This window comes from Capsicum annuum, chromosome 4 (assembly GCF_002878395.1).
Source record: "Capsicum annuum cultivar UCD-10X-F1 chromosome 4, UCD10Xv1.1, whole genome shotgun sequence".
Lineage (NCBI taxonomy): Eukaryota > Viridiplantae > Streptophyta > Magnoliopsida > Solanales > Solanaceae > Capsicum > Capsicum annuum.
The window spans coordinates 155457464-155482702 of NC_061114.1; the positions used below are offsets into that span (position 1 = coordinate 155457464).

The 25239-nt window shown below is 36.7% G+C and overlaps 1 long non-coding RNA gene across 5 annotated transcripts in view; it reads right to left on the reverse strand.

The window, feature by feature from the left end:
* Positions 1-20343: 20343 nt before the first annotated feature.
* LOC107867909 overlaps positions 20344-25239 on the reverse strand; it is a 58861-nt gene continuing 53965 nt past the window's right edge. For all 5 annotated transcript variants that reach the window (XR_001673429.2, XR_001673431.2, XR_007055174.1 and 2 more), the window contains one exon: positions 20344-20923. This is a non-coding gene — a long non-coding RNA (uncharacterized LOC107867909). The remainder of the gene's footprint in view (positions 20924-25239) is intronic.

A 25239-nucleotide genomic window follows, 5' to 3' on the forward strand; every position in this document is an offset into this window, starting at 1 on the left:
TTAGCATGGATAACCTCCACATCGCGTGGGTCTGACCAGTGAGGAATGCACCGTACCAGGCATCATATCACATATGAAGAGCCCCGCGCCGTGCATCATATCTGTAGGAAAAGGTCCCCGCCGTGCCTATTTCAAGGACCCTCACTAGAATTGTTGCATAGAATTTTGACTAAGGCAAAATATATTCTTCAACTAATTGCTCCTCTACGTGCTTCATCTTTCCAAGCATGATCTCAAAGCTCATTGCCAGTGTCATTTCCACTCCATAAACTCCTTCTCCAGCATCAATCATCACTTGCTTCCCTTCATGCATTCAATTGAGCCAAAACTCATCAAAAATCCATCCTGTATTACTAATCATTTCTATTAGCTCAAATTATGCAATTACACATCAAACATAACAAGTCCTATTATGGGTGAATGTTGGTGCTTGGACATACAAATACGCCCAAGATCACCACCTCACACTTATAACCTTGTTCATCCTCGAACAATTCAAGGAATACTATATTCAATTAAGCTTAATCATCACAACCAAAACGAAATACTTATGTAAGGAACTCATGGACCAAACAAAAACTCTCAACTTAAAACATGTCAATTCACGTCTAAACACATGGGATTACTCTGTTCTAATAACCTTACCTAAAAATAGAATTTCCAGTCTGTTGGTAAATTCAACAAAGTTGTTCGATCAAGAACATTACAAGTCATATGAATGTCATCTACATGCACCCCACAACAATAAGGTTTCCCACATTCATACTCAATCTTATAATATATAACAGAATGGAAATTTCAACAAAATCAAGCCTCTCACTCTCTGCAAAGAATTCATACACGATAGATAATGAACCATAAGCTTGCCATTAATGTACTACTCCACTAATAGTCAAATGTTGGGATGAAGGATCAACTAGGAATTTCAAGTTTGTAATGTAGGCTAAGGGACAGGTAGGAACTATTTGGGTAAATAGTGTCTAATTTTCCTAAGCACTTTAGTACATCACTTACACACTTAAATCATTAAATTAATAGTCAAATTCTTTCCTCGCATCTTTCCCTTCTGCTTTTGCTTTATCCCTTGCTTATAATACATGTTACATACACACTATGTGGGACTGTCATTCATTCACCATTTTTTCCTTCTCTTTTTTTTCTACATATTTCCTCTTTTACTTCTCTTCTAATACTTGTTTCTTTTCTTTATTTCACACTCTCAATCACCACATATGTCACTTCTTAGATCTCTTAAGGGCTTTAATTTCTCCATACTGCTTATTCAACTTCCAACTATTTATTTTAATCATTTTCACTAATGCTCTTAGGAGTATTTGGATCAAAATATGGTTAAAGAACAAAATGAGAATTGGCTACTTATGAGGCTACCAAAGAAATTAGGCTATAGACTCAATAGGGCTAACTAGGAATATACACAAAGGTAGGTAAATGAGGTCTAAAATTTTTCTATCAATAAAAATGCCTACATTATTTCCTATATCCTACATTCTTTATTTCTCTTCAAAAACACACCAAGCAAGTTCTACACATCACTATGCATGTTGAATAACTAAAAAACTCTTTCACTCTTGGTGCATGCTAGAATCAAGTCGGCTCCCCATTGGTTTCCAATCTAGCACTTGTCAAATTCACTTTAAGCCAACAAGCCAAAGATCACTCTTATTGAGATTAAGTGTCCAAAACTAGCTTTCTCTTTAATAATTTATGACAAGCTTCTTTTTCAAATCTAGTAAGTTTCAAGTCACAGAACCTTTTGTCCCAACACAAAGTATTTCTCCTTAAGTTGTGATGTGGTTCTCATCACTTCTATCTACCTACGACCAACTCCCCTTAAGATGGTCGTCATCCATCCATCATAGGGGAGGCACCTAACTATGATGACTTATTGAGAATTTCCTTGAGGGAAAAAATAGAATTTTAAACTATCAATCAACATAACTACTATGAATTGCCTTGAGGGAAAAATAGAATTTGTACTCCTACTATTAAGTAACACAGTGAAAAGCAAATTACTGTGAAACAAACTTCATCAATACTAACTACTACCGACCATATAGTTCCGAATAGCTAGAATAAATCAATCCAACACGCCAAAGAAAAAATAAAAATAAATATATCCAACACAAAAAGAACAATAAGAGTACAAGGAATGAAATTCCACCAAGAGTACAAGGAATAAAATTCCACCACCCCACACTAAAAATGTCGCATTGTCCCAGTGCTTGCAAAGTAAGTTGAGTACGAGGTGGGGAGTAACTCCCTGATCATATCTCATCCATGTCATCACCAGACTCTGGACTATAAGCCTCAGCTCCTAAATTTGGATCATCATTACCATCATCATCATCCTCTAACTCATCCTCTGAATCATGTAGCCTTCTCTCCTCTTCTATGGGAATATCATCATCCACCGGCTCTAGAAAGTTTGGGATAATCCGTAGCATGGTCCAAGCATAAAGTACAACTGGGAAGGAAATCTCAATAGCTCTAATCTCCTGCGGTGTCATTGGGCATCCCCCTATTCTAAACTAAAGCATTTGTAGCCCATATATTCGGGCAGTGATCTTATCATTCCGAGCCTGATGCTCGGGCATAGTTAAAATTGGGCCATGAGTCGCATTGCCCCCCTTAGTACAAGATATATCTACCAATCGAGTCTTCACTGTCGGCTTATCATCAAGGTCCTGTTCCTCTGTACCTTTCTCCTTCAGAAACTGCATCAATAATCTACCAAAACCATACATGTTCCCCACATTGAACCTTTCTTTCCTCATAGCCGAGAAGATGATAGCACATACATTCAAATCTATATCATCACACATTTAGGTATAAATAAAACATACCCTATTACATGTCACCTCAGTTAATTGCGACCTATGTACGAGGCAAGCATAGATAATCTTAGTCCACAGTCAGGCCTTCCTATTCATCTAATCATAAGGAAAGATCAAGTGAATGCCAATTTCTTTGTAATATATCCACCTAGACGTGGAGTGGTTGTTGCACAGTAGATGTCGAATGTCAGCATAAGGTGGCTCAATATTCATCAACTTTAGTGGCTCAGCATCCACCTGTAACGCCTCGAGTCTACACCCTGGATGTCACACGGTTCTTACAATACCGAAGGATCATGACCTAACCCATGACTAGTACCTGCTGTAAGCACTGAACATAATATTGAAATATATATGCGGAAGAAATATAAGAATGCCATAAAGTTCTCAAAATACTGAGATAATAACTAGATTTAACTGATAATAACATCTAAAAATTGAATAACTAGCTATGCTAGTCTAAAAGCCCCTAACTGTCTGAATATGGAGTAAATAGGAAAAGTCCCCAACTAACTCCAACGACTGAACATACTAAATCTACTAAAATGCTAAAATAAAATAATATCTTCGACGGATGAGAACTCACTACTGAATCTTCAGTTGATACCCTGAGCTTCTAAGTATGATCAGGAACCGTGCGTCTGAACCTATGATATGAGAAATCATAGCACAAAAAAAAGTATAGTCTGTACATGGAATGTACTGGTAAGCTAAGTAAAGTAAGGCTGATATACATGGGTTCATATGCATGAGATGATAACTGACTGAATGAACATCATGAAGTAACTAGAAGAGTGTAAATGCAAAACTGTATCTGCTGAACATACTGAACATGTAATACTGTGCATGTCGATATACATCATGTATTTGAGATTATACTAAAATTGAGTATTGAATTCTGATGGCTGAGTAGCTGATAAATGATAGCCATGGTTCTGTAGAATTGACTGAGTTCTTTACTGAATACTGAGACTGAAACTTTAACTGTAGGAGTTTTCATATAACCGACATACCCTAATATAGATTGATTTAGGGTCCAACCTATGACCCCAATTTTAAGAGTGTTATCACCTTTCCACGGAATACTAACAATGATGGGTCAACCCTAATCTGGTAGGAAAACTCGTGAAATGTATATATATGAGGGCGTCAACCCAAGTCTGGCAAGAGGATGACTTACCCTACGCTGGCTACATAGTTCTGTAATGCAGGGACTGGTACTAAGGGTCAAATCCTCTACTGGCTGAAATACCCCCATCCCTGGGTTTTCTTTATGCTGAATCCTACTCCCAATTAAAATTGACAATGAACTGATCACTAGACAGTACTAGGCTTGACTAAACTGACACTAGTCATGTTGAATGACTGAACTAGACTGTGTTCACTGAATTCTGTTAACTAACTGAGTATTACATTTCTTGACCTTTACTGAGACTATTCTATAACTACTGCAGCTGGGTAAACAACTAGATTTTGGGTAAGAAATACCCCCAGGACTTGATAGCATCAATAATAAAACATTAAAAATCTGGAAAGCATAGTAATAGTAAATTGTTCACAATTCATTCACTGAGATATTTCGTCAAACACTTCGGGATCATGAACTTGTACATGAATGAGAACACATGATTAGATGTCATGACTACACTATTCAATTCACATGGACTAACTATCAAATATTTGGGGAGCATAATTAATGCACATGATAATGAACAATACATAAGTATCATGACTACAACTTAAACTTGCAAATTCAAGGGTTTTAACATGGGAGATTCTTAATTCAACACATACGCAAACATAATTTCATGGAACTAATAAAGGATCTTAACTTGAAATCTATACAACAACACAAACATGAGCATAATTCAATTCATAACATGGGAATCATAATTCAAGTTTTTAAAAGGTTTCTTAAACTCCAAGGGTGGAAGGAATCCCAAGGATAAACACCTAACATACCCGAATAGTTGAATTCTTGAGGTTTGTTGGTGGGTCCTTTAATATTTGACCTTGAATTTTGAAGGGGATAGGTTTATTCTTGAGAGAGAATGATTTTAATTTGAGAGAATTTGAGAAAAAGGGCGGCCAATTATGCTTTTAGGGGACTTAGTCTTGTGTTTTTTACTGAATAAGGTGAAGGAAAAGGACTTAAATACCCCTTGGAACTTTTAAGTTGACATTTGGAACCCGGATTAGACTTTCACTATGATGTAGTGAACGCCCCATCGCTATATGCACCACGACATAGTGAAATCACAGTGAGTTACTGGATTTTGACAACTGTTGATTTGGCCTTCACCGCGATGTGGTGAGGCTTCCATCGTGATTTTCACTGCGACGTGGTGGAATCGTAGTGGCTTACTGGAATTAGAAAATTGTTGATTTGTTGCTCACCGAAATGCGATGGCCCTCCCATAACTATTGTCACCGTGATGCGATGGAATTGCGGTGACCTACTATTTTGGAAATCCAAACATGACCCAAACCCTTTCCGAAAAATCTAAAACTTACCCAAGACATGCTACTTAAACTCCTGAACAAGATCAACTCATAAACATACATAACGGGGTTAGGAAAGTCACTTTCGAGGATTATCAAGGTTAGGAGGCTAAAACTTAAGCTAAGTTCCCATTACTTAGCAAATTTTCAGGTGCTAAGCCTTTTATACTCTTATGAGAAGCTAGTCTAAACTTAGAAAAGTATGGGGTATTACAATATCTCCCCCTTAGGAACATTCGCCCTCAAATGAGACTGAATAAGATGAGAATATAGAGGCACTGATATTACACATTGATTGTGCATAACTGAATAAATGATTACATGACTGAGTCTGAAACATGGTGACTGTCTGAACTGATTCATGAATACATGCAGTGACATAAAACTGATTACATGGCTTGAATTATAAGTGATAAAAAGGAACTTTAAGGAGAACTATTAACATGAACTGAGTCTGAATTCATAGAGAAAAGGTGGGGGTACTTTATCAAGCCTTCTAAGTAGGTCAAAACTTATATGCTTCTGTTTTCCAAGTAGCTCCCTCAACGAACTGATTCCTCCAAAGCACTTTGACCAAGGGAACTTCTTTGCTCCTTAATCAATGAACTTATCGGTCAAGAATTTTGACTGGGACTTTCTCATAAGAGAGATTGTTCTAAACATCTACACTCTCTATCGGGACTACAACTGCAGGATCACCTATGCACTTCTTTAGCAAGGAAACATAAAACACTGGGTGCACTGATGCTATGTCTGTAGGTAACTCAAGCTTATAATCTACCTTATCAAAATGGCTCAGGATTCAACAGGGACCAACATATCGGGGACTAAGTTTCCCCTTCTTACCCAACCTCTTCACCCCCTTCATGGGAGAGATTTTCAAATACATATAATCACCAATCTCAAATTCAAGATCTTTCCTTCTCATATCTATATAATTTTTCTAGTGGCTCTAGGCTGCTTTAAACCTCTCTCTGATAAACTATACTTTTTATAAGATATCAAATACTAAATTAGGCCCTGCCAACTCAGTCTTGACTACCTCAAACCACCCAATCTGAGACCTAAATCTCCTCTCATATAGTGTCTCAAACGGATCTATCTAAATATTGGAGTGATAGGTGTTGTTATATGCGAACTTAATCAAAGGCAAGTGGTCATCCCAACAACCCTTAAAGTCAACAACACACGCTCTCAACATATCTTCTAGATTTTGAATGGTCCTTTCTGCTTGACCATCTATTTAAGGGTGAAAGGTTATACTGAGGTTGACTTGGGTACCAAGACCTTTTTGGAAGGCTTTCTAAAAGTGAGAGGTGAACTGCATAACTCTATCTAAAATAATGGACAACGGGACACCATGTAACCTAACTAACTCTCTAATATAGAGTCTGGCATAGTCCTCAGCTGAATAAGAGATATGAACTGGAAGAAATAGTTTGATTTGGTCATCTTGTCCATAATGACCCAAATCGAATCGTACTAATGAAGACTACGAGGCAAACCCAACACGAAGTCCATCTTTACTTCCTCCCACTTCCATGTAGGAATACTAAACTCCTGCATAGAGCCACTAAGCTTTTGGTGCTCAATCTTCACCTGCTGACAAGTAGAGCACTTAGCCACAAACTCTGTAATGTCCCTCTTCATCCCACTCCACCAATAGATCTCTCACAAATTATGGTACATCTTAGTGGCCCCTGGATGAATCGAGTAATGTGCACCATGCACTTCTGTAAGAATCTGATGTCTCACACCATCCACACATGGCACATATAATCTACCCTAGCAACACAACACACCATCTCTCCCTTGGGAGAAAATCTCTACTTTCTGATCTCTGACTAACTTTTTTAGCTTAACTAAACTGTGATCTCTGTCCTATTTTTCTTTCACCTCAAAAACCAAAAAAGACTGTGAGCTATTTTGCACCCATACATTACCCTCAATGTAATAAACCAAATAGACACCTAGACTGGCAAGCTGATGAACTTTCTAAACTAACTTCTTCTTACCATCCTCAACGTGAGTAACACTATCCGTGGACAACCTACTGAGGGCATGTACCACTATATTAGCCTTGCCAAAATAGTACAAAACACTCATATCATAATCTTTTAACAAGTCTAACCATCTCCTCTGATGCAAATTCAAATCCTTCTACGAGAATACATACTACAAGCTTTTGTGATCTGTGAACACATCAACATGCACCCTATACAAATAATGCCTCCAAATCTTTAAGGAAAACACAACAGTTGCTAACTCAAGATCATGGGTAAGTTAATTCTTCTAATGGGGCTTAAGTTGTATAGAGGCATAGTCCACAACCTTGCCCTTCTGCATCAAAACACATCCCAAACCAACTTTGGAAGCATCACAGCACATAATAAACCAATCTGAACCATCTGGTAATATCAAGATTGGGGTTGTTATAGGTGATTCTTCAACTCCTGAAAACTCTTCTCATAAGAATCTAACCACTGAAACTTAACTTTCTTTTGAGTCAATCTGGACATGGGGGATTCAATAGAAAAAAATTCAATAAACCGCTGGTAATATCTAGCCAAGCCCAAGAAACTCCTAATATTTGATAGAGAAATGGGTCTGGGCCATTTTCTCACAACTTCAGTGTTTTGAGGATAAACTCTAATGCCATGACCAAAAATAATATGAAAAAGAAAACCTATTGATCTTAGCCAAAATTTGCACTTACTGAATTTAGATAATAATTGATGGACTCTAAGAGACTACAATACTATTCTTAGGTGGTCTGCATGATTATTTTCACTACAGGAGTAAACAAGAATGTCATCAATGAAGACTATGATGAACATGTCCAAGTATAACTTGAACACTCGATTCATCAAGTCCATAAAGGATGCTGAGGAATTCATGAGACCAAAGGACATGACTAGAAATTTGAAGTGACCATACCGAGTTTTGAAATCTATTTTTGGAATGTCACATTCTCTAACTCTGAGCTGGTGATAGCCGGATCTGAGGTCTATCTTGGAAAAGTAACTGGCACCCTGAAGTTAGTCGAACAAGTCATTAATTCTGGGAAATGGTTATTTGTTCACTGGTGACTTTGTTCAACTGATGGTAGTCTATGCACATTATAAGAGAACCATCTTTCATAAGAAATTCTTTGGATTGACCTTGATTCTTGAGAGCTAGGGTTTGTTTGTTTTTAGAGAGAACTACCTTTTGATTTTGGGGAAAAGTGAATAATGAAGGGTTTTAATCATTTTTGGGGCTTAAATCCCACATTTGGGCAGAATAAAATCATGGGAAAAGACTGTTTTAACCCTGGGCACAACTTTAATTTTTTGTGAAATTTTCCCGATCTGGACTCCTAGCACGACACACCACTATCTCGCTAGACCACTGGAAAATGACAACTGTGAAATTGTATGGTGGCGCAATGCAGTACAATCGCATTACCACCTTGGATGCGACCAAAAAGCTCACTGCGATGCAGTGGTATCGCGTCGGAACACTAGAAAAGGACAATTCTAAAATTGAGCCTTGGCGTGAAGTTCCAATATCACAGAGGCTCACTGGTTTTTGACAATTGTCATTTTGGCTGGCTCCGCGATGCGTTGATGGCTTAGGTGGTACATTATCTTACTAAAATGGCTCTAGCTCTACGTCCGGGTGTCAAATTTGGGCAAATTTGGTATTGATGAAAAGTTTATTCAATTTCCCACACAACAAAAAGTCAAAATCTAGAAAATTCCACATATATAAAAGTGTATTTATCTTTAAAACAATTCTTTGGCATTTTTGGGATGAATTTAAGCTAGGTAAAAGTACGAGGTGTTACAACTCCATAACTGGGTAGTTCTTGTATACCCGCCGGGCTATGATAGACTTACCCAGTGGGGTAGAGATGATAAGGCTCTATTAGGATTTTGGGACTGACTCCAAAGTCGATGGCTATGTAAGGAGTTATAAAAGACAGAGAAGCTCCTGATTCTAATAAAGCATAAACATGTAAATGGTAAACTTACAACGTACCAGTGACCACATTAGGAGAACTTTCCTGATCCTATCGGGACTGAAATGTATAGAGCCTATTTGGGCGCTACCCACTGGTGGCATTGAAAGTGACACTTTGCTGAGACGGGCAATGGGACTTAACTGGGGAATGATTATGCTAACGCTGTGAACCCACCTGAGGACATTCTTTGATCCTATGGCCTGTCTTACCACACCCGAAACACACATCACTTCCATCCCTACAAATACCCTGATGGTTTCTGCCATACATCTGACGCACAGGATTTGTTTGGGCACTGTTCACACTACCCTGAGATGTAGAGCTTGGTGCCCTATCCTTATTACCATTTCTAAATTTAGGCACCGGAGCACTGGCTGAGGACAGAGCTGGGACTGAAGATTTCAAGAAGAACTAAGGATGATTTCTACCCTCTAACTTTGGCTAAGTAAAATTGAAGATACCTATTCTAGCTCTCTTGTTCTCCCTCTCTTTCTCCTTAGTCTTTTGTTCCTCAATATGTTGAGCATAGACCATTAACCTAGCTAAGTCCATCTCCTTAATTAGCATTGTGGGCCTACACTCCTTGACCACACCATCAGACACACCAAACAAAAACTTACTCATCTTAGACCTGCTATCTGCTAATACATGAGGAACATACCTGGCCAACTGAGTAAACTTAAGGAAATATTCTTTCACACTCATGTTTCCCTGCCTCAAGTTGATAAACTCTAACACTTTGGCCTCTCTCAACTCCAATGGAAAGAACCTATCTAAGAAGGCAGTAGCAAACTCCTCCCATTCAATAGGCCCTGCATCAGCGTTTCTCTCTACCTTCCAATTTTTAAACCATGTATGAGCTATATCTTGCAACTGATAAGAAGCTAACTTAGCACTCTCACTAGCATTTACCCCCATAATGCCTGTTACCTTCTGGACCATGTCTAAGAATTCCTGTAGATCCTCTTTAGATTTGGATCCTAAAAATAGAGGAGGATTCATTCAAGTGAAGTCTTGAAATCTAGCGGTAACAATATTGGCCACTTGGTTTGCCGAAACAACAGCTGGTCGAATATTCTAAGCTACCACAGAACGGGATAGAGTAGTGAATGTGACTCTGAACTTTGCATGAGAAACATGCTCATTCATGGGATCTTCCTGAACAGGCGGAGATGCTAGCTAGTTAACATTTCTTCTTTCGTTTGTATTTTGAGAGGCATGTTTTGTAAATGGAAGGAAGAGAAGATTAGACAAAGAGTTTAACATGAGAATCACACTCAGTCGTATGAAATAAAAATTAAGAGAAGGGAAACTTTTCTTAAACACCTCATAGCCTCTTTCCTATAAGTGTGGTGTGCTACACACCCATGCACAAGACTCTACTTGATGTGGTTTTTAGACTCCCTAGGACTCTTTTGAAACTTAGTCTCTGATACAAAGTTTGTAACGCCCTGAGTGTACACCCTAGACGTCACATGATGCTTACAATCCTGAATGACCACAAGCTAACCCATGACTTGTACCTGCTATGAGCACTAAAAATAATACTAAAATATATATACATAAAAAATCTGAAAATACCATAAGGTTCTCAAAATACTAAGATAATAACTGAGTTTAACTAATAATAACATCTAAAAATTGAATAACTAGTTATACTAGTCTGAAAGCCTCTAACTATGTGAATATGGAGTTGATAGGACAAGTCCCCAACTAACTCCGACGACTGAACATACTAAATCTGCTAAAATGAAACAATATCCTCGATAGATGAGGACTCACTACTGAATTTGTCGCTGATACCTTGAACTGCTAAGTATGATCAGGAACCCGTGCGTCTAAACCAATAATATGAGACATCATAGGGCAGAAAAGAGTATCCGTCAGTACATAGAATGTACTGATATGCTAAGTGAGGTAACAATGATATACATGGGTTCATATGCATGATATGATAACTGAATGAATGAACATCATAAAGTAACTGGATGATGTACAGGTAAAACTATAACTATTGAACATACTAAACATGCAATACTACACATGTAGATATACATTATGTATCTGAGATTATACTGAAACTGAGTACTGAATTCTAATGGTTGAGTAATTGATAACTGATAGCCATGGTTCTGTATAATTGACTGAGTTCTTTAAAGAATACTAAGACTGAAACTGTAGTTGTCGAAGTGTTCATCTAACTGACATACCCCGATATAGAATGATTTGGGGTCCAAACTGTGGTCGCAGTTGGAAGGTTGTTAGCACCTTGCCACGGGATACCAACAATATTGGATCAACCTTAATCTGGCAGAAAGACTCATGAAATATATATATATATGTAGTGGCATCAACCATAGTCTGATAGGAGGACACTTACCCTATACTGGTTATGTAGTTCTGTAACGCAGGGATTGCTACTAAGGTTAAAACCCTCTGCTGGCAGGAATTCCCTCATCCTTGGGTTTGCTCAGTGCTGAATCCTACTCCCAACTGAATCGACACTGAACTAATCACTAGACTGTACTAGGCTTGACTAAACTTACACTAGTCATGTTGGCAGACTAAACTAGACTGAGTTCATTGAATTCTATTAACTGACTAAGTACTACTATGCTTGACCTTTACTGGGACTATTCTATAACTAGTGCAGCTAGGTAAACAACTAAATTTTTGGTAGTAAATACCCCCAAGACTTAATAGCATAAATAATAAAACATAACTAATCTGGAAAGCATAGTAATAGTCAATTGTTCACAATTCATTCACTGAGACATTTTGTTTAACACTTGGATAACGTGTGGGAAGATAGGCGCGATGTAAGGTAATTCACATGGGTAGAGTAGCACACCGCGAGGCAAATCTCATGGAAAGAGTAGCGCGCTGCGTCTAATTTGCATAAAGCTACTGGAAATTGCACTCAAATATCCCACTAAGGCAAAACTTAACTCTTCTGGGGGAATACTTCACTACCCCTTTTCTTTTTTCACCCTTTACCTCTCTGTAATACATCTTTTGCTTACCCGCAAGCTTTCTTTTCACGATGTGCCACTTACTTATCATTTACCTCATGCCACCAAGTTTCTCATTCCTGCATACTCAATAAAAGCACCTAAATAACATAAGGAAAAGTGGGTTGCTTCCTGCACTGTGCCTTAATTTTGGTCGTGGCACGACAACTCTTTTTTTATTTTTTATTTCTTTTCTATTTTATTTTTTTTTCTTTAACAACTAAGAAATAACCTACACTATTACATTACATTTGTGGGTTTCCTCCCACGTAGCACCTTAGTTAACGTCGTGGCATGACCCAACTTAATCTTTATTTATCTACAAAGGTGATAGACATATTGTGATGATCAGCATGATCTACCCAATAGTGTTTCACTCTCATTCACCAAGAATTTCTCAGTACTCTCCTTGTTCAACAGCTCACAGCTCTATGAGACGTCGTTCGTACTACTTCAAATGACCCAGACCACTTGGAACTCAGCTTACCTAGAAATAACTTCAATCTCGAATTGAATAGCAAAACAAGTTGTACGGGTACAAAAGCTTGATTTAGCATTTTCTTATCATGTGAATGCTTGGTATTTTCTTTGTACAATTTAGCATTCTCATAAGCATAGAGAAAAAACTCATAAAGTTCATGCAGTTTCAACAACCTCTTCTCACCAGCGGCCTTCATATCAATATTCGGTTTCTTCATAGCCTAATAAGCTTGATACTTAAGCTCCACATGAAAGTGGTACACTTTCCCATAGACCAAGCAATACGGACAGTTCCTAATAGGCATCTTACAGGCTATCCTATATGCTCATAGTGAGTCATATAGCTTTTCTATCCAATCTTTGTACTAGCGATTAACAGTCTTCTATGATATCTGATTGATTTCTTATTACAGACTTCTACTTGGCCACTCATCTGTGAGTGATATGCAGGGTCCACCATATGCGTAACACCATATTTAGCTAATAGATTTTTAAACCAAGTGTTAATAAAATGCATACCTCCATCACTGATAATAGCTTTGGGTGTGCCAAAATGAGAGAAGATATGCTTCTTCACAAACTTCATTACAACTCTCGTATCATTCATAGGTAAGGCAGCATCTTCTACTTACTTAGATACACAATCTACTACCATGAGGATATATAAGTTTCCATTAGATGGGGGAAATGGACCCATAAAAACTATCCCCCAAATATTAAAACCTCAACCTTAAGAATACTATTCAGGGGCATCTCATGGCACCTTTATATTTTACCTAATCGCTGACACTAATTACACCCTCTTACAAAGGAAACCTCATATTTGAACAATATTGGCCAAAAAAAACTAATTAAAACACCTTTCTAGTTGTTCGCTCACTCCCTTGATGGCCTCTATAAGGAGATGAATAACACTTTGCAGCACTTCTTTAGATTCAGCTTCGGACACAAATCTGCGCATAATTCCATCAGCACCATGTGATGTGCGAGCTTGACGCTAGCACATATAAAGCTTGTAACTCAAAATAATTGTAAATTCTTAAGCAACTTTTATGGTTTTTTATTGTTTTCTCTGTGTTAGTGTAGGTGAGCTATGATGTATGAAAACCAATGAAAACTGAGTCAAAAGAGATAGATTTTAAGTATACAGCCATGAAGAGTATAGTTGACGACTTGTCTGATAAGTCATCAACTTTGTGAATAGCCGTAAGGAATATCGTCAGCCTAAGGCCGTGTGTAGGAGTTACAGTGAAGAGTTGACACTGATAAGTCATCAGGAATATAGTCAGCCTAAGGTAGTATGTAGAAGTTGCAGTGAAGCGTTGACGATATTGTCTGACATGTCGTCAATATCCTGATAAGTCATTAGGTATTGTCGTCAACCGAAGGCAGCAACATGTGTAATAGGAAGAGGAGTTGACGACATATATGATAAGTCATCAATATCCTGATAGGCCATCACATGTTATCATCACCTGCATTAGGAAAAAGTTATAACCTGTGATTTACTTCCAAAACTAGGCTGAGTATTTAAGGCAGAGAGGAGGGTTTTCTAGGGCATATTGAACTTCACGACTATTTTGAGTTTTCTCCCCAATTTTTGGTTGAAACATTACAATTCCTATTTGGGAGATTATTATTATATTTTTCTTAGATTTCTACTATGATTGTGAAAAAGAAATAACTATTGCTAATCATTAGTGTGTAAGTTGTCATCTATCGAATTATGAATGCAATTTCTACTGTTGCTGTTTACATCATGAGTAGCTAATTTTCTTAACCCGAATTATGGGATCTATGGGTTTGGTCTTGTAATGTCACTAGTGGGTCAAGATTCATGAGCTTTTAGGGATTTATGGATAATTCCTCTGTTGTACACGTTATCTAGTGTTTGCAAATGATAGATTATGCCTAACTAGTGATTTTCTTGAAATAACAAATCAAATCTAGTGGGAAGTGAATTATCTACAGAGACTTGGAAGCATTAAACTTCCATTTAATAATTAATATTGTAACAAGGTAAATTAACCTGATAAAAGTATTTTGAGCTGCCTTAGCAAAGTACAGTAAATCCATACCACCCACAGACTAGTGGGAAAGTGGAGGTTTCAAATAGAGAGATCAAAGACGTCCTTGTTAAGACTGTGAACGCTAGCAGGCAAGAGTGGTCTAGGAAGCTAGACGATGTACTTTGGGCATATAGAACAGCGTTCAAGACGCCTATCAGTATGTCACCATACCAGCTAGTTTATGGTAAGGCATTCCATCTGCCAATCAAATTGGAGCATAAGGCATTGTAGGCACCCAGACGACTCAATTTGAATTGAAATGTGGAAGAAGAGTTGAGGATGGGGCAATTGAATGAGATGGATGAATTCCATCTCAATGAATATGAACGAGTAGATCTCTACAAAGAAAGGATGAAAAAGTACCATGATCGAAGGATTGAACAGCGTGACTTTAAAAAAGATGACTTGGTACTCCTCTTCAACTCCAGTACCATGTTTAAAAAGATAGGGATCATCCTATATGTATGCACGATAATTATATAACAACTTTTTCCTCTATTGACTAGTATCTTTGGGAGGGTAAAACCCACACATTAACAAATTTACAATGTCTGCCTACCAAGAAATCTCACACACATTGAGTGGAAAAAATTTCTCATTTGGAAACTCTTCCCGAATACAAAGTGTATCTTTAAAAATGTGATCACAATTCTCTAGCCTTGATAACTGACTTGCCACTTGATTCTCCACTCTTTTTCGGTCACACACTTCTGGATCAAATTTTTAAAGCAATAAAATCCACCCGATAAACCGTGGCTTTGCATCTTTTTGTTGAACAAATACTTGATGGCAGCTTGGTCTGTGTGAACAATTACCTTGGTGCCCACCAAGTATGATTTGAATTTGTCGAATGCGTATACTAGCACAAGCATCTCCTTTTCTGTGACTGTGTAAGTCATCTAGCATCATTTAATACTTTACTTGCATAATAAATAGAATAAAATACCTTGTCTTTTCGATGCCCTAAAACTTCTCCAACAACCATATCACTGGTGTCACACATCAACTCGAATGGTAACTCCCAGTCTAGAGAAATCAAGATGGGTGTTTCTATTAGTTTCTTCTTCAGCCTCTCAAAAGCTTCCTGAAACTTAACCCCAAAATCAATCTTAGCTTCTTTTTCAAACATTTTACACATAGGACTTGCAATCTTTAAAAAATATTTGATAAACCCACTGTAAAATCTCTCATGCCCTAGAAAATTTCTTACTCCCTTATCTGTCACAGGATATGGTATCTTTTCAATGACTTCAACTTTGGATCTGTCCACTTCAAGTCCTCTACATGGCACCTTATTACCAATGACTATTCCTTCCTTGACCAAAAAGTAGCATTTTTTAAAGTTCAGTACAAGGTTTGTCTCCTCACAATGAACTAAGACTCGATCTAGATTCTGCAAGCACACATCAAAAGAGTTGCAATAAATAAAGAAGTCATCCATAAATACCTTCATAAATTCTTTAACCATATCATAGAAAATTGCCATCATGCATTTCTGAAACATTGCGGGTACATTGCAAAGTCCAAAAGGCATCTGTCTGAATGCATACGTGCCATATGGACAGGTAAAGGTAGTCCTTTACTAAATTTCTGGCGCTATTGTGATCTGATTGTACCCTAAGTATCCATCCATAAAGAAATAGTATTCCTTCCCTGCCAACCTATCTAGCATTTGATTAATGAACGGGATAGGGTAATGATCCTTTCTGGTGGCTTAATTCAGTTTTTGGTAATCAATGCAAATCCTTCAATCATTCACCATGCGAGTGAGTATCAGCTCATAAGCTTCATTGGTCACCACAGTCATACCACCTTTTTTGAGGCACAGTGCACAAGGCTGACCCACTTGCTGTCAGATATGGGATAGACAATCCCAGCATCAAGCCACTTAATGACTTCTTTTCATACCACTACCTTCATCACCGAATTTAATCTACATAGTTGCTAAACAATTTCTTTGTAGGACTCTTCCATATATATATATATATATATTCTGCATACAAAATGATGGATTAATCCATGTGATGATGTCCAACATCTGCCATCTAAGTGCCTTCTTTCTTCTTTTCAAAACTACCATTGCTTCTTTCACCTGCACATCAGATAACCTGCAAATAAAAATAATAGGCAAGGTATCATTGTCACTAAGGAAAACATATTTCAAGTGAGAAGTAAAAGCCATGAGCTCTAATTTTGGAGCTTCATCAACAGATGCCTTGGGAGATAGACCAATTGGCCTATTTGGTGGCTCAAAAGCAAGTATTCTCATGTCAATAACCACCAAATACATAATTTGAACCAATTAAAGCACCTCTAAATCACCATATAGATCATGACCCATCAAACCTCGCTCGAGTGGATCATCGGACAATAATAGATGGAGCTCGAATCCAAGGTCTATAACTGATATAGAAGATGATTCTTCATATATGGCAGGCAACTTTATTTCCACATACACATTGAAAACCTCCACCTTTTCATGCGCTATCATAGTCATCTTCCCTCCAACTACATTAATAAAGGATTGCCCAGTTTCAAACAATGGACGTCCCAAAATAAATAGAACGACCAGATCAGCATCAAAATCAAAAATAACAAATTCTACTGGGAAAATAAATGATCCCACTTGCACCAATACATCTTCAACGATTCTCTCAGGCCTAGCAAGGGACTTATCAGCTAACTGCAAAATAATGGTAGTAGGTTTGGGACTCCCAATATTGATCTTTTGGTACTATGATGTGGGCATGAGACTGATGCTCTCCCTTAAGTCACATAACCCCTGAGCACTGATGGCGTTCTCGATGGTGATCTCTAAAGTAAAACTACCTGGATCTTTCAGCTTTATGGGCAATTTGTTCTAAATAATAGACGTGCACTCCTTACTAAGTGCTACCGTAGCATACTCTATCAAATGCTTCTTGTTTGTCAATATGTATTTAACATACTTTGTATATTTCAAAACACTATGCAAAATATCAACAAGAGGAACCTGCTTTAAAAGCTCTAAAAACTTCTTGTAACTTGTCTCCTCTTAGTGCTTCCTAAGCCTTTGAGTGAAGGGTAGAGGTAGAGTCTTCTTCTCCACTTGTGTTTCCTTACATGCAGCTTTTTCTTCTACCACTTTCTCTTCATTCTTTTTGGTATCATCAACAGTATCTATGGGACTTACATGGTTTGGTTCCTACTCCTTTAGCTGTAAACCACTCCTAGTAGTGACTAGATTTACCTATTTTGGATTTGCCTCAGTATTACTAGGTAGACCTCCTTGAGGCATGGTATTTTGTGCTTCTGTAATTAGACCAATTTTGCAGCTCCAAATTCTTTGTAATCAATTATTGATTTTTTTATACCTATAGCTAACTGTGCATAAGAATTAGAAGTTGCTTCATCATCTCATCTATGTTGCTCATTTGAGTTGTGTCTTGATTACTTTGAACTTGTTGTTGATTTTGTTTTGTGCCTGATTCCCATCCCATGAGAAATTAAGATGGTTTTACCAATTTAGATTATAGGTGTTACCAAAGTTCTATTGTCCTCGACGATTACCATTCCCCACATAATTAATAGAATCTGGATTAACCACACATTAATCTGTTGCATGCTCACTACTACCGAAAACTTCACACCACATATTTGACTGATGAACTACATTTGCTATTATTGCCAACTGTACAACCCCTAACTTTATACTGTTGAACTGACTAGTAATTTGATTTTGTAGTGCAGCAAGTTGAACTGATCTGCTTCTAATACACCTGCAACCTTCTTAGGATCACTCCTCGAGTTAGCATGCCATTCAGGACTCCCTTGTGAAATTCGATTCAACAGTGTATATAATTCATCATATGTTTTCTCAAAAGATTTCCCCCCCAGCTACTGAATCCAAAAAAATCTTAGTATTTGACACCAACCCCTCTATAAAAGTATGAATAAGAACATCATTAGACTGATGATGGCGAGGGCAATTGCTTAGCATCCCATTAAATATTTCCCAATCTTGGTAGAAATTTTCTCTTTCTTGCTTGCTGAAACTCAACATCTCACTTCTCAAACGTGCAATATTCCCTAATGGAAAGAATTAAATAAGGAACTTTCAATCTAGATCTTTCCAAAAAGTAATGGAGAGTGGTGGTCCAGCATGTAACCACCTCTTTACTTCCCCGATTAAATAAAAGGGGAAGAAAGTCATTCTGACATAGTCAATATTCACTCCTATAGAGATGTAAGTATCACTGATTTCCGGGAAGGTCAACATGTGATGTTACGGGTCTTCATGTGAAAATCTAGAAAATTGCTCGACCGAATTCAGCAACTGCACCATATTGTGCTTTAATTCAAATCAACCACCTGTCTCTAGCTTACGAATGCTATTAGTAGCATAGTCCATGAGTGGGATTGCCACCTCATGAATAGGTCTGCCAGCTTTGTGAGAAGGAGCTACTGGAATCACTGGAGCTGGAACACGTCTGGGATTTGGATCAACTGGATAAATTGAATCAACAAGATTAGGATCTCTTTGTTCAACCATTTGAACTTGCTGTTTTTAATAATGAGTTCTTCTCTTTTGTTAAAATACCAGTTTTGGTTCAGAATAAGGCTCTACCTACTATCTATCTCTTGTCAATCCTGTATTCAGCTAATCCTGCAGAAGTCAGCCAGTAAGATTAAGTCGTTACACTTAAACTAATTATCAAAAACAAAAAATTTATAAAATTACTAGTTCTAATAGTCCCTAGCAACGATGACAAAAACTTGTTGTGTTCGAACGCACATACAAGTGCATGCTATCATACAAGTAATATAGTAACTAGAATAGTCGGATATCTTACCCACGAGGACTATGCAACTAGCAATTCAACAAACTTTAGTTTTTGATAAGAATGTATTAAGTATTTAAAGGTATCAAAATAATTGTGAAGATTCAAGGTAAAATACAAATAATTAACATATAACAATATGTGACTATAGCAATGTAAGCAGGGGTTGTAAGAAATATTGATGAGAATTCAGGGTTAACACACCTTTTAACAATCTTAAAAATCTCTATTCCTATCATTATTTAGATGATTATCAGGTTGTTGATTTGCAGGGTTTATAGTATAATCACGGTCTCCCGACCTCTAATCTTCTACCTAAATTGGGCATCACAACTATATCATTGACAAGGGATGCAATAATCCAACATGACACCTAAAGCTATCTTCCTGAAAGTGAACCAAACAAGGCTTCTAAGTATATCTATATCCTAGATGCTAATTCACATCCCTTATTTCATAAAATGATGAGAACTTTGCTCCTCAATCTCTTCGTTCTATCCTATAATTCTCCTCTCGAATTCTCATAGGAATATAAGTTTATTATAATGGTAGACATTCATCAAAATAGTAAGCATAAAAGATTAAGAACAACACCTACAATAATCCAACAAGAAACTATAATAAAGAATATCAAAGATCAATCATGTCTTTGGCCTCAACCCCAAAACAAGGGTGTTTAGCCACTCATGCTTGAATTCAATATCAAAAACAAGTAATCAAACATACCCAAAAGTAATCTTCAAATAATGAAGTTCAAAGAACCCAAAAAAAAGTATTAATGGTGTTTTTGCCTCTGCAGTACATGCCAAAAAGTAGTCCCAATTGTAATTAAGTGCTTCTTTTATAGTTGAACCAAATTGGCCTAGCATGGATAAACTCCGTGTCGCATGGGTTTGACCAGTGGGGAATTCTCCACACCACTCATCGTATCACGTAGGAAGAGCCCTGCACCACGCTTCATAGCATGTAGGGAGAGGTCTGTGCTGCGCCTATTTTGCAGACCCTCACTGGAATTGTTGCTTAGAATTTTGACTAAGGAAAAATATATTCTTCAAATAATTTCTCCTCTCAAAGCTCATTGTCAGTGTCATTTCCACACCATAAAATCCTTCTCCAGCAATAATTATCATTTGTTTCTCATCATGCATTCAATTGAGACAAAACTCATCAACAATTCATCCTGCATTACTAATCATTTCTATTAGCTCAAATTATGAAATTACACATCAAACACAACTAGATCAACACATTTAACTAATAGAACAAGTCCTATTATGGGTGAATATTTGTTCTTAGACATACAAATATGCCCAAGATCAATCATGATGAATTACATTAGAAGTAATGCCTAAAACTTATGGTGAGTTATTGATTATGCTATTGTTATGGCTTTTGATTGGGCTACCAAATATATTATTGCATGAGCCCTAGACTATGATATTGTCGAAGCCATAAATTATCTTATGTACTATGCTATGAATAAGCTATAGATTATGCCATGGACCAACTATTGCTCAAGCTATTGATAAGCTAAATTTATGCTAATGATATGTGTAACATCCCAATTCTGGTAATTAGAATGCTACATGGTGCCCATGATCCTGAAGAACCACAAGCTAACCTATGACTGATATTTGTACCTGAGCACTGAATAACCATACTGTAAAATATGCGAAAATATAATACTGTAAGGCCATAAGGTTCAAATCTAAATAAACATCTGATAAAATAATGTCTGAAAATGGTATAACAATACCAACACAAATCTAAAATAACTGTCTGACATGTTGTAGTCTGAAAGCCTCTAACTGTACTGAATAAGGAGTTGAAGGAACATGTCTCCAACTAACTCTATCAACTAAAAACTAAATTGAAATGATAAATAAAGTAATAATCATATCATCCTTGAATGAAGAGGACTCACTACTGATACTGACTGCTGAAATATGCAATGCTACTGCTACTCTAAAACTCGTGCCTCTGAACCTATGGTGTAACATTAAAAGAAAATATCATAGCACAAATGTGTTAGTACGACTAAATGTACTTGAGTATACGAGTAAGGTAGGCTATATGCAAAGGGTTTATATGCATGAACAATGCTGACTAATATGAATATGAGAATACATACATGCACAGATAACTGTAATTAAACTCGTAGTGATACTGACTACTGAGTTTAAATATTGACACACGAGTTTACTGATACTGAGATACTGAATGATTGAGTTTACTGATATTGATATTTGGGTCACTAATAAGTGAGGAACTGATACTGTATTATAGAATACTGAGACACTGATATTATATTACTGATAAGTAAATAATCGTTTATGACAATTCTAATTATGAAAAACTGGTCTGATTGACTGTATCTGACAGTCCTGAAACTGAATACTGATAACATAGGTACTAATATCTAGCATGACTGATAAGTGAGTTTTGATAATTGATGTAACTGATAACATGAATGACTGTATCTAACAGTCCTGAATCTGATGGAACTATCTGAGTTTCGTACTGTATCTGAGTTGACTATATCGGACAGTCCTAAAAATTAAAGAACTATCTGAGTTCTATTACTGAGCCTGAATGACTGTATCTGACAGTCCTGATTCTGTAACTTAAAGTGTGGAAGAATTCATCTAACCAACATGCCCCAAATATGCTTTAATAGCTAAATTGGGGTCTAATCTATACCTTGATTGGAAGGGTCCTAATACCGTGCCACGGATAAAGACAAGCTATGAGTGACCCTCAAATCTGGTAGTGTCCCTATAAAAGAATGACGGGTATCCACATCATCAACTCTAAAGTTAGTAGTGTTGATGTCTCAACCTATGTTGGCTACATAGTTTTAGAATACAAGGATTGCTTCTAGGAATCTCACTCTCAATCTGGCAGTGTGGATTTCCATCCTTGGGTTCACTCGGTGCTGAATCCTACTCCCATCTGAATAGACACTGAATATGAATATTGAGCTGAGTTACTGAGTTTTGTTGACTGATGGAATACTACTTACGACTGACTGAGTTCATGAGATTTCTGAGAATACCGAGTTACTGTATTTTTCTTGAGTCACATAACTAACTGAGTTCTATGGAACGTGGCTTGACTGTGGATATCGTGAAAGCATGACATGGATCTAGGAACACAGCTATATTTTTTGGGTACAAGTACCCCCAGGACTCAATGGAAGGAAACTGACACAACATGACAATTCTTGATCATTGGACTAAATTCCACATTTCATAACATCATAACTTGAAGATTTCATACTATACATGGTTCTTGCATATTCTATACATGAGAGGGATTTCATATAATCAATATGCCATGAGTTCATCAATCTAGTTTCATGATCATCCCATCAACATTCACGACCATATCATGAGCATCTCATACATTATCTTCAATTCAAGACAATAGCATGGAAATTATGTTGAACATGAGCATGGAGCATGGACTAGTCATTTAGGACCTATTATGTCATAAAAGCATGATTTCTAGTCTCTTAGGTATTTTCACAAACACCTTACATGCACATCTTAAGCATAGGTGGATTCATCAAGATTACAAATATTCAACAACCAATTTCACATATTTATACATCATATACCACCATGGTTTTACACAAACATACAAAGATCCCATCTTGGGCATCATCCAACTTCAACAACATAAATTCATGGTTCTTAATTTAAAAGAGGGTTCTTGAGCTTTATGGATGAAAGGGATCCATAAATCAACACTACGCATACCTTAGATTAAGAATCCATGGAAATTTACGGTGATCTTGGTTTGAATCTTGAAACCCCCAATTGAACCCTTACTTGTTCTTTATAATCTTGGAGTGAAATTGAGCAAAAGGAGTATATTATGGTCTCAAATGTCATTAATACCTTGTTATGGAGTATATATAGGGGTGGAAGGTGACCAAAATGCCCCTAAAGAAAGAAAGAAAGACGCAGTTGTCCCTCTGTTGACTATCTGATAGGCTCAAGCAAATTGATCATAAATTTTTACTCCGATATTCAAATTGGATAAAACCAATTGCATTGGAAAGAGTACTCAAAGAGATTTTCATTTATATATATTAGTTCTCACAGTTCATTATATACAGAAAGTGATGATCATTTGAAGTTGACTAAAATTTTAACCTGAAATATGCCCGGAATGCGGGAGCATTTCAAACCAGTGAGTTAGCCACTGAAATGAGCCCAAAATGCCCCGGATTATGTCCAATGCGTACTAAGGTCTTTTCCCATTGCATCGCAATTTGAAAATCCAAAAATGGAGGTCGAAAAGGTCATCGAATAAATTCCCAAAGTTAGGAGGTATAAAATGAGATTAAGTGTTGAACTTGAATATTTAGCAAAATTTTTATAAGTGTTGGAATATCTCATGGAGCTTTACGAGCTGAATTTGACATGCAATTTTTATGGGGTCTTACAATAGGCCATTGCAGAGGATATTAATGAGTCATTGTTTATGATATTGCTTATGATTATTCTTATGCTAAAAGATTATGCTAGAAAATATTCCAAATAATGATATTAGTAATTTGTCATGAGTTATGTTGAATTAATTCTTAGTGATTATTATGGGAAGTTATGACATTCATTTTATGTAAAATCATGATACTTTATTATATGATAGCTTATGCTATTTATTTTAACATTAATTATGATTGTAATGATATATTGATACCAAGCAAGGCCAGAGGATACTATGATGATAAATTAATACCTGACAAGGATGGAGGATATTATAATGATATATTAATACCTGCCAAGGTTAGAGAACATTATGATGATATATTGATACCCGATAAGGATGGAGGATATTATGATGATATGTTGATACCCAAAAAGGTCGAAGACATTATGATAATATTGATACCTGAACAGGTTGGAGGATGATTTTATTGATATGACTATATGTATATCTAATGGTCTAAGTTCGGCTAACCCTATGTATGGCAATTATGTATTTATATTCACTTATATGAAATTTAGGCATGTTGGGGATATTAGTAATAGCGGTTATAGCCCGTAAGTATTAAATATTTATAAAAATGTATAACTAATGATTACAGATGAGTTTTTATTAGTGATAATTAACAATTTATGATAATAAAGGATTAGTGATAATTGATGATTAGTGGTGGATATTGTTTAAGTGTCTAACAATGACTAGTCACCAATCGTGATTTATTGGTAAATATGGCTTAGATAATAAATGATGATATCTTAGAAATCATGATTTTCCTAATGAATATTGGTTAGTAGCTATAAGGTAGATAGTTGTTGAATGGTGATTTGAGGTTATATGATGACTTGTAGTCAATGGATTAGTTAATAAGAGATGGTTAACTAGTAAATGATAATTAGTGTATATTGATCCTAAGATTGTTAAGTGACGATAATATTATGGAATGAGAGTACTTTGCCTAATGTTGGGGAGTTACCATAATGTTGGTAAGTGATATATTGA